Genomic DNA, 12,030 nt, shown 5'->3' with positions numbered 1-12,030 from the left:
TTTACTATAATTAAAACAAAATGAAGATTAGCAAATTTCAGTGGGCTTTTAAAAGCTAATGTTTTTACAAAGTATACCCTACCCTCTACTATAAATTAAGCCAGGTTTGGCGAAATGATCACTATGTGGCTGGCAACCAAAAACACTGGGTTAGCTTTCCCTCTCACACGCACAGAAGGTATTTTGGGGGAGTTAAGGCAAAATAGTTTTGAAATCTAAGCACAAGCAATATCCTAGGACTTTTACTATAGTCACTTAATTTAGTCAAGAGGACTTTGCAATTGACTTACAGTCATTATACTCATAAATCCAACACGTGGTTTGACTTCATGCCCACATTTCAATACTTCAAAAGACTTAATTGGTGCGGGTTAACAGCTTCACCAATGCTGACTATAACTATCCCACACCTTCCTAGACCACTTCATTCTTTACTGCGGTCAACACAATAATTCATCAACTGTTGATCAACCTGTTCATGAGCATTATGATTTAGCAATGCCCATAAAAGACCTAATTCAAGGACTCATAAGTCTTGTTTTTAAACTAGCAAGGCACCCACATTTGTAAAGAACTGAAACCCATGGGATATGCCAGCAATGTATACAATTTGGATTCCTTTGGTACTCCCCACCACCCCAGATTTAATGTACCTTTCCTGTCATTTCTCCTCTGCCTTCACAAAGATGGTTCTTTCTCATTCCCTTAAAACACAAATCTATACAGTTAGGGAGTGCACTGTATCTTCAGCTCTCAATGTGAACATCAGCCTCTAATGTCATTCACTCAAGAGTTTTCCACAAACTTGGGATGACTGGACTGGCCAGATATAAGCTCCTTGGGAGTAGGGGTCACTCCTGGTTCTTTCTTTATATCCCCTGAGAGAAATATCCACTGTGTCTGCCCATAATACATATCTGTTGAATGAACAAATTTACATCTGATAAATGTAATTTTAAAGGTTAAATGTATTATTGAAGACTTGAGACTTCAGGCTACTCCGATTAATTCCTATTAAATCCTTTTATTCAAAAAAGACTTTTCAAGGATAAAAACTGCTGGGTAATGGTAAACAAATAAACAAATAGTGGGGTCAGAGACCCCTCCTAGCAAGAGACTGCTGCTTCCATGGCCCTGGGCTAAGCCATTCACTCCCACTGGCCCATTTTTTCATCCACCCAGTAGGGAGAGGACCTAGAGGAGGTCCTTCAATGCTAGGAGACTTTCATAAAATCCATAGTAAAAACCAGTGAGAAGCTGTTCCAAGGTAGTCCTGCAAACGAGCAGGCTTGCACATTTATCAGCCCTAACCAGGGGAAATGGAGCAACAGACAGCAAAGCAACTTCACAAAGAATCCCTGACTTGTTAACTTGTCAAGGAAATCTGTGTTTGTTGGGCAGCCCTATGTCTGCGCCTGACAGATGTCAGACTTCTTCACCTAAGGAAGGACAGGAGGCAGTCGGGGAGGAAGGGGTGGACAACGGCCAACGTGGAAGTCAGAAAGAGAATAAGATTCTTCGAAACCCACATTAAATTTGCCCTTTTCCCTGTAAAGGCCTTAGCCTTCGTTTCTCAGCTGCTAGTTTTCATTATTTCCACCTCAGGGAGGTATGAGAGGGAAGGGACAGCCTTTTTGAAACAAAACACTTCATTATCTCCTACTCCATCCCAGCCCGAAGGAAGGGGAGAGGGGGACGGAGAAGTAGCTCAGTTTAGGCCTGCACCTCCTACCAGCCCTTAGCCTGGAAGAGGAGAGTGCGGCAGAACTGAATGACTTTCTAGTTGCTCCAAAGTCAGGTCTTCAAAATACAATTTCCAGTCTTGTTGGAAATACTGCCCATACACCCAAATGCAAACAGGGGGACAGCAGATCCTCAGAGCAAACAAGAGGGCTGGTTATCTGTACTGCATGGCTTTTCTTTTCACTGACACACATACCGATGAGTTGACATATGAAAAAATCCGTCCTAAAACCATATTTATTAGAAGAGCTCCTTTATCCACAGTCAGGCCTATCGATGTGGGGGGAAGTTTTAGGGGTCAGAACTAGTGTGCTCTCAAAAATAAGTGCGAAGAAGGCCATTAAGACAAGAACAATGCACTTCCTTTAAAAACAAAATTGAGTGCAAGGCTGAGCATTTCCAAAGAGAGAGTTTTCAGAAACCAGGTCCACTCGTCCATCCAGCCTCTGCTCCTGTTTCCCCAGGAACACAAAGAGCACTGAGGTCACCGGCTCTTCCCCCAACCCCAACTCAGGAACCCCACAGCAGGAGCACAGCGAGGGCTCTAAGAAGCATCAGATGGATCACCATTCTGGTCACAGAGTGACCCAAGAGGCCTCTACATCCCCAGCAGCCCCTGCTTGAGGTCTGGCCTTTCTTTATGCACAGGACCTGATGCCATAAGCACCCCATCCCTTGTCGCCTGACTGAAGCCACAGCTGTGTGAGCCTGGACAAGTCACGGACCCCTCTGGGAGTCTGGTGAAGCCGATGCTCTGAAGTAACGGAAGCAAAGGAAAAGTTTCAGTTAGATGTCTGCAAAAATAAAGATGAGTTCACAGATTCCCTGAATGTAACCATGGACCGCCTATGCACCTTCAGTTAAGAACCTCTTCTCTAAAGCTATAAATTGCTTAAGAGCCATGGCTCTACAAAGGCAAAGGGAGTTAACAGCCAGAAAGGAAAAAAAGAATCATCGAATATTATGTTCGTAAATCAAAGACAAAAAATGCAGAGAAAGAAAGGTTCCCATTTTCCAGAACACCCTCCCAGGCCACTGTGTCCACAGCAGGGGTTTCCTCCATTACAATGTAGAGCTCCCTAAGAGCAGGCACTGCTGGTTCAGGCAGGGCTAGCACACAACTGGCATTTAATCAGTACTTGCTCCTCCATTCAAAACTGTCCAAGGTCCAAAGCAAAAGTGATAGGATGTGATAATCATGAAGCAAAGTGGAGAACATGGGAAAACGAAACTGTGGGCCACCGTTAGTTTTATTCATATAATAAGGTGCTCATAGCTAAGACTAAACCAACAAGTCTTTAACCAAGCAGTGCCCAGCTCTAAAAATGCATTCTACAAGGTGGTATTCCCAGTATTCATTTAGGTTTTCAGATTTGCTCCTAATTGTCCACTGACTTGGAGACACCTTGCCCTCCCACTATTCTACAAAATGGCCATTTCCCAGGATCCCTCCCTCATCCAGGGATGAGGAGATTCAAATAAAGAAAGAACTGTTAATATATACACATATACATATATATGTATGCGTATGTATATACATATATACATGGATATTAAATGATAAGTTTAATAAACGCTTGTTGACTGAAAAAAGGAAGGCATTAGCAGAAGGTCAGATGGAGGTGACTAAGGAAGTCCTTGGGAAAGCCAGGGAAATGAATATGGAGCTGAGGGAGTTGAACTTTCCCAGGGATGAAGGAACCACCAGCGCAAAAGGCCCAGAGAGAGGAGACAAGAGTATTATTGTGTTTGAGGATAGGCAAGTAGGCCAGAACACAGAGGACCCAAACAGAAGGCTTACATTTGATTCTGGAGGCTACGGGGTAAGGGGGTGACACAGTCAGAGCCGCCCACAAAGCGCCTTCCCGTTGCCTCTGGAGTCACTCTGGCTCTTGGGTAACTGAGCTACACCACTACGCTGTGTCTCCGGGCTCTACAGTATCCCGGCATGCACACTGGGGTTACAAACATGGGGGACCCTCAGAAAGCACTAGGGTCAACATAAAGCAGCTTCCTGATCTAACTGGTGAGATGGAATAGAACACGAGTAGCCGCATCATTTCTGGTTTTAGGGGTACTCCAGAATTTAAAAAAGAGCATTTCAAAAAACTCACAGCAAAGATTGGCCTGATGACGTCATGGCTCCAGGAGAGATAAAAGGCTCCCAAACACAAAACCCAGGGAGTAAGAGGGAGGGATTTAAAGAGTCTCATATGACAGAATCCAGATGGAAAAGCACCTGCACCCAACACAAATGCAAACCAGGCAGTGCAGGGAGGACAGATACCAAAGAATGACCCCAGAAACAAGATCTTGGCACTAAAGCTTGTTTAAAAAAACCGCTGAGGACAAAAAGGAGAGCTTTTTAAGGAATATTTGGTGTGAAAAGACAAACATAAAAAGTGAAATTACCCACCTCCCATCTCATTTCTCTCTGTCAAGGAAAACAATCCTCAAAATGGAAAAGGGAATAACAGACAGGGTTGGGATGGAATCATGGCGGTTCTGTGGTGCTTTGCTTACTTATCTGATCTCCTCTGATCCACACAACAACCTGGGAGGCACTGCTGTTATTACCCTCCTTTCACAGATGAGGAATCTGAGGCAGAGAGAGGTCAAGTGAATTGCCTGGGGCCACACAGCTAGGAAATGTGTGAAACAGGATTCAAACTCGGATCTTCCTAACAGTAAGTCAAGTACTCTTAATCACTGAGCCATCCAGCTGCATCTGAAGGACTAAAGGAGCTCAGAGATGAGATCTGTAAAGAATTCTGGAGAATAGAAAATGCTCCTAAAGAGTGGAGACAAGCAAAAGGTGGTCCAATTCTCAAAAAGCAAGAAAGCATCCTCCTTAAACTATGAGCACGTGTGGTTGGAAGGGATCTTTGGGCCAATGTTCAATGCTGGTTTTGGTTAGGACATCCTTCGTAACAAAGGGCTAAAAGAAGAAGAAGAAAGCCTCCACCAATGGCCAACATAGTGCCCTGACCCCAGGCCTCCTGGCCCTGCCAAGACGGAGGCGGCCTCTCCATCTGCACACCATTTGGCTGGGCCCCCTTCCTTCCTTGGCATGTTCACCTAAGTCCTCAAGTTACGGATGAAGGACTCTGACAAGCTGGAGAGAGTCAGGAGCAGTGACTGAGATGACGTCAAAACTGACATGCGCTGCTCAAGCATCAGGTGAATGGACTGGGGGGAGAGGACATCTGTCTTCAAGTGTGTGGGGGAGCCTGGCCCCAGAAGGCAGAACCAGGAGCCCCAGAAGGTGCAGAGAGGTCCACCTGTAAACACAGGTTGTCTCAATGAGTCATCCCTCCTGGGAAACCTTCAGGCAGAGATCTCATGACCGTTACAGTAGAGGTGCCTTTGGTGTCTGGTTGGACCAAATGACTGCCGAAGCCCCTTTCAAATTTCCAATCCGGTGATTCTGTGATGTTCTCTCTTGGCCCCCTCCTCAGGCCCCAGTCCTGGGGACCTCCATGTCAGTCGAGAGAGGGGCACCCTTCCTCTGAGAGAGGTCTGACATGCCTGACCCTCTGTCCTGACTGTGCCCTGCAGTCCCCCAAAACTGGCATCATCTGCCCCTACAGAACCCTTAAGACTTCTGCCCTCCAGCTGAATTGTATGTATTTTCTCCCCCAACCAGACAGTGAGCTCCTTGAGAGCAGGGACTGCTGGGCTTTATCTATTTGTATGCATGCTGCTTGGCATAAAAGGAGCACAGCAAAATGCTTCTTCATTCATTCCTTCTTATGAGCACATCAGTATCTCACAACATTTATGGACAGCTTGTTTAGCCGTTCTCCAGCTGCAGAGCATCTCTTTATTTCCACTTCTTTGCTACCCACCCACCTCCCACCCCTACACAAACATGTGGGGGTCTATGGGGCCTGTCTCTGTAACTTGGGGATTCCACCCAGCAGTAGAATCTCTGAGGTAAAGGGTACAAGTTTGGAAGTTTCTTCCCATAATTCCAAACAGCATTCAGAAGGGCAGGAACAATTCACAGATTTGCCAACAATGCCCTTGGGTGCTTGCCTTTCCACATAGACATCTCCCCAGCTGGGCATGAGGTGAAAGCACAAGGTAGTCTTCGTAGTGATTCCTAGGCTTCTTTCACATGGCTGTTAAAAGGCATCCCAGTTCTTCTCCAGGCCTCTACTTGTTCACCTCTTAGTTGGGATGGCTTTGGGTCCAAGCCTCTTCTGACAGCTGTCCAATTCTGGCACCCTTCATTCTGTTTCTATGAAAGCTTTTCAATTTGATAGAACCAAAGGCATTTTTCTTTTGTAATCATCTCTATCCCTTGTCTGGATAAGAATTTATCCCCTCCAGAGCCGTGAAAGACACAGCAACTGCTTCTCTTCTGTTTGTTTGTTTGGTTTTTTTAATGATCTGGTCACATCCCAAAGATACTGGTCTGAACCTAATCCTGCCAAGCTGCTTTCCTATTTTCCAAGAAAAACTTGTCATGTAGGGAGTTCTTTTTGTCTGAGGCTTGGTTGAACACTGAGTTATTAAATCCAGTTATTTATGATTCTTCTTTGTCTGCAATCTACTTCATGGATCTACTTCTCTTCTTAAAATTAATACAAATGGCTTGGATGATTACTGCTCTAGAGCAAAGGTTCCCAAAGTGGGTGATAGTGCCCAGTGGGGGGCACTGCAAAGCTCCAGGAAGACAATAGTAGCATCTGGTGCAAGTGGGAGGCATCGAATAAAATAAGGGGGCAGTGGAAGCATAAGGAAAGAAGAGAAGAAAAGTCTGAAAAACTATTCCTACACATTTCATTCATTGTGTAACTGAGTTCAAGTCATAGTGGTTACATTATTTTCCAAATAAACACACCAAATGCAACTTATAACCCATTGACCAGTGGTCCACTGACAGGCAAGAGCGTGGTACATTGTCAGGAAGTCCAGCATCCGTCAGCAGGAATATGTGCAGGGAGTGACTTGTTCACAATACATTACATGATGCAATACTGCATCACCAAAACTTTAAAGTGTGCAAAACCCCCACAAATTGCAATAAATTATTAAATTTAGGATGCACCACTTTTAAAAAGTATATTTTATATATGTATATATATATTTTTTGAAATGACACATTTTTTTTAAACTGTTAAAGGGTTAAAGAAAGTCAGTTTCCAGGGGGGTGGTGAGTAACTTTTTTTTAAAGGGGGCAGTAGGCCAAATAAGCTTGGGAACCTCGGCTTTGAAATACGGTAGGAGGTTTGGAAGTACCATTTCCTCTTCATTCCTGTCTTTTTTCATTACTTGCATATGTTCCTGTATGCATTCTAGATCTTTTTTTCCCTCCAAATGAATCTTGTTACCATGTTGTCTGGTCCTGTAAAGCATGTCTTTGGTGGTGAGGTTAGTGTAGCACTCAATCTGTAAGTTCACTGTAGTACAGTCATCATCATTTTATTACAGTTGCATAGTCTGTCATAAGCATCGACTCTCTCTCCAGTCATTTGTGCTATTTGTTTATTTAAGGAGATTTTATAATTCGATCTATACAAGTACTGAGTGTGCTTTGGTAGACTGACTCCTAGATAATGCATGTGTTTTATAATTTTTATGAGACTGCACTTTCTTGTTATTGCCTCCTAAACTTGTTTTTTTCAATAAAAAAATATTGATTTTTCTGGGTTTTTCTGTCTTAGTCTTTATTGTTTATCTTCTACAACTTCATTTACACTATTATTTCAATATTTTTTTCTCCTCAGTCACGAGGATTTTCTAAGTAAACCATCATGTCATCAGCAAAGGGACAGTTTTATCTCTTCTTTGACTACCGTGATATCCTTCTTTCTCTTGTCCCATTCTGAGCATTTCTAGAACTAAGAAAAATAACACTGGCACAAAGGACCTTTGTTTTACACTTGTATTTACTGGGAAAGTTTCTAATGCTACCCCACCGCACACGCTCACTTCCTTTTACCATATTAAAAAAGATCCTTCCACGTCCATCCTTTGGAGGGTTCTCAGCATCTCCAGCTGGGTAGCATCTGTCACAGCTTTGGTGCTATTGATACAATTTTCAAGAACCCATGAAACATTGCAAGAAATCATGCTAATTTCAAATGCCATCGTGACATCACTGTCCTCATGACATCCTGTCCTGGTACAAAGGTGGCCCTGAGTACAGACAGGCTCTGACAGCAGAGGACAAGCTCTGGCAGGTCCTACCAAGATGAATGGTCCCCTGCATGCTTACTGTCCAAAAACTAGACCAGCAGAGAGTTTCATCACCAAGATGGCTACAAGGAGATGAATTTTTTGGCCACAATAACTGCAGAAGACCATCTACTGAGTTCAACAAGGGTTACAATCTGTATCAATGCTGAGAGTACCAACACCAATAAAATTATGGATTGCTGACACACTCAACTGTATAGAGAATGAGACCTAATATTGCAAATACAAGAGATTTAGGTCTTTAAGATGACTTGAAAATTCAGTATTAGGGAAGAGTGAGAAGAGGTTGCTAAAAAAAATTTTTTTAAAGAAAAGTAACCCTAATGGGAACAAACTCTCCAATGAGTTCAGATTTTAAAAAGGCACTGACCAAAAAAATGGAAGGAAGAGTATACAAAAGAACTTCAAAAGGTCAACACAAATATCATAGCAGGGTATCCAAAGGGCTAGAGCCCATTTACAAGATTCAGGTCTGCCTTTTCCCCTTGTCTTTTCTGGTGGCTCCCAGAGAGAATCAAAGGTTCTGTTGGGGCACTACTCACATTTAAGGCTTTCAGGGGGACAAAGTAGTCTCTGCAGCAACACTGAATGAGTTAAATATTGAAGAGAAATAAGTAGGGAGGAAAGATTCCAGACAAGGGGGATGCATGAATTATACACAGACCTGTCTGGCTCAGGCACAAGGTTCATGTCACTAGTGGAAAGAGGAAGAAAGGCTGGATTTGTAAAGAGAGATGTCAGACTGCAGAGGGAACCCCTGCACCAGGGAAATCATAGGTCTGGTCTCTATCCTTAATCTAAAAATAAGTGAAAATCAAGTCTTCATCATGCTTTTGTCCTCAAATGCTACCTAAACTTTATTATAAAACATTTTATACAATTTCATAATAAGATATCAGTCAAAAGCCATATAAGAGAAGCAGTTTATTTTTTCAAAGCTGATGTATTATTGTCAAAAGTCAGAGGTCTAATTCAATAAACCATCTAGCCTTTAGGCCAAAACACAACAGGGATGTGAGCACGAGGCTACTTAGGAACTTGGGCTCTACAAGGTTTTCCCAAAACAATCTGAAAAGTTCAACCTTCAGGCAACAATTCCAAACTAGTCACTTTTGTTTTGTCTCTTTCCAATTCTGTCTGGTCTTTCTCTTTTCTCATCCATTAACAAGCACTTTTTTTCCCATACAGATACCATCAGCTTCTGAAACCTCCCCTTCCCACCGGAATAGATCTACGTACCGATACAACAATGCCCAAGACAATCCCTGAGAGCATCTTCTGAAAATGACACGATAAAAACTATTCAGATAGTATTATTACTTTCTTTTCTTTTTAAGGAAAAAACTTGTCTCTTAAAATTTCCAGAGTTGTTCTATTTTAGAACCGGAGGAATTTCGTTCTGTAAATGTTAAGCCTTGGCTCTGATGTGGTTTTTGTAGCACCACTAAACCTTCACAGCGATAATGGTCTGAAATCAATCTAGTCTGTCACTTCTTGACACTTACCTAATGCTGCTTTACTCCCTGAAATCTCATCCAAGAAGTTACCTGCCATGGTAATCAGTTAAACAGAAGAAACTCGTTCCTCCTCCTCAGAGTTGCTGCCTAACTTCCACCGCGCTGAGGCATTAAATCCAAGCACTAGCTCATCCGCATGAAGAACAGACCTGGAAAATGTACCAGACTGTGGTAATGGGCTTGGACTTACACAGAAGACGACGTTTCTTAGGTCAGGGACAGAGCTCAGACCTTTGACCTCACTGGCAAAAATCCCCAATGAGGAAACGCCTTCTGCCGAAGAGAAGTGAAGTCCAAGTCAGAGTCCTATGAAGAGGTTCTCATTTCTTTCAGTGAGGTATGTTTCTCTAAGAGTTACTTCAAACCATCATGTCATCATGAGAAAGTCAGTGCTCCCAGACTGACTCCCACCAGCACAGAGGAGTAGAGGGTGCCCGGGCAGAGCTCAGGCTTGCACCACCCTCTCTGGAGCTTCTCCCGATGGGAGCTCACCCTTTCCAAAGCGGCTTTTATTTGGCATTTGCACATCATAATCTCTCTTCTTCATCTCCTTCTTAAAGAAACACTTCACAGGATCAGTGAATATAACGATAAAACACAAGGGCTAGAAACAATGAAGATAACTGAGTTCACAAGTTTGCCAAGCATCTGCTATCCTAGAGCACAGGGTTTGGCACTCAGTGAACAAAGAAGAAAACACCACCAAGCCTGAGTGTAACTGGGCCAGGACTGGGAACAGGCAGAAAAGACCTCTGTACAAATAACTGAGAGAATAAGCAGGCCCGTGATATGTGAAGGAAGGAGAGATGATCGGAGGACCCTGAAGATCCCAAGTGGGTCAAGGTCAAAGACCTGAGAAGCTGTAGCAGCAGCAGCAGTCTCCCCATCCATATCCAATTTCAAGTTCCCTGCTCTTTCCACTACTGCCAGGCATAACAAGCTTCCACGGGAAGGGTTTAGGGAAGGTTTCATGGAAGACCTCCTACCTAACAAGTCCTGAATGGGGGTTAGCAGACAGAGATGGGGGTAGCAGGACGGAGAGGGAAAGTCCATTCTAGGATCTGGAATGCAGAGCCACGCCATGGATAGGATGGTAGGCAAGCCAAGGAATGCCCCAGTCCTTCCAGGGTCTGGCAGGGTGTAGCCTAGGCACATACATCCCAGGGAAGGGAACTATTCCCTTGGGGCACAGCCCCATGTGGTTTGTTCCCTCCCAGTGCAACCTGGAAGGAGAGATCTTGGGCTCCCCTAAATTTCAGAATCTCGGTCTCTGGAGATAAGATATTGTTTCTGAGACAAAAGGGGGAATTCCTGGGTATCATAAACAATCTTCCTAGCAAGGGGCTAAAAGCACAATGGGAGTGGTAAAAAACCTGGACTTTGCCCTGTCCTACCTCCCAGAGTTTCTTGGACAGTTTGTTTAATGGGAAGGCCTAGCACTCACAAATACATTTTCCCTCTGCAGAAGCCCACACTCTCTGAGTAGTACCACAAGGCCAGATGCCTGCATGGGTCTCTGGTGCAAAAGGAGGCCTCATCTACTCAGCCACCATAAAAGTGGAGTCAGGCTATAACATCAAAGCCAGAGGGAGACACCTTGACTAACCTGAAGGGCATGAGGGAGGGTGAGGCTTTGGGGGGGGGGACTTTGATGGAATCTTCCTTGAAGAGTACACACATACTCATCAGATTCAACTCTGTGGCCTGACTGGGAGATGAAACCGCCTAGGGTGGAAATCACCTCTTTGGGCTGGACCTCTAAAAATACATCAGGAACAGGGCCGGCCCATCTGTCCTTTTGGAGCAGCCAACATCGGAGAGAGGAGGCTGAGGGACAAAATGAATATTTTTGATATCACAATATGATGTGATTAAGGAGGATGGCCAATTTCAGATCCTGTCTGTGGAAATCCTGAGTCTAGGGGTCTGGTTTCATCTCTAACGCAATGAATAATAGAGGGGTGGCCTCTAAACCAAGAAGGCCTGGCTCAGGTCAGGTGCTCCTTCTGGCCCAGACTGGCTGGGTGCTCCTGGGCAGATCCCCAATCCCCTCTGCGCTCCTGGGCCTCTTTCTTGGAGGACTCTTCTAGGTCACAGCAGACAGAGGCGTTAACCTGCAGTGGGGATTTTCCTCACCTAGACCAGTGAAGCCATGAGTCCACACCACATCCTAGTTTCTCTCCTTATCACAGTGAATGGCAATAAAAACCATGTCAATCAGAAACTACTCCAGAATTTTCACCGGCCAAAGAGGAGGCAGTACTTTGGGTTGCTAACCTTCCCCATGATGCCAGCATCTCCTCACCATTAAACATACAGGATTTCGGGCTAGTCCTGCACCCTAAGCAACCTGATTTGGACCCAAATAAAGCCTCCTCTATTTGCCAGCTCCTAGAGGGCATGCCAACATCCTGCCTTTCCATGACTAGTTCTATAAGGAGCTTACAGTTCTTTGCATGTAAGTACTCAAATGCTTTTTCCATGCACTGCATATGATCAATTGGACATACACAGAGGTACAGATCTTTGGGATCAAATCTACAAAAAAAATCAGATAAGAGTC

The 12,030-nt window shown here is 44.1% G+C and overlaps 1 protein-coding gene across 1 annotated transcript in view; it reads right to left on the bottom strand.

Annotated features, from left to right (window-relative positions):
- Positions 1–12,030, bottom strand: part of SNRK (SNF related kinase) — a 46,777-nt gene that overhangs the window by 28,655 nt on the left and 6,092 nt on the right. The window lies entirely within an intron of this gene.

This window comes from Notamacropus eugenii, chromosome 3, assembly GCF_028372415.1.
Source record: "Notamacropus eugenii isolate mMacEug1 chromosome 3, mMacEug1.pri_v2, whole genome shotgun sequence".
Lineage (NCBI taxonomy): Eukaryota > Metazoa > Chordata > Mammalia > Diprotodontia > Macropodidae > Notamacropus > Notamacropus eugenii.
The sequence above is the reverse complement of the archived record's forward strand: the minus strand, read 5'-3'. Positions and strand labels throughout refer to the sequence as shown.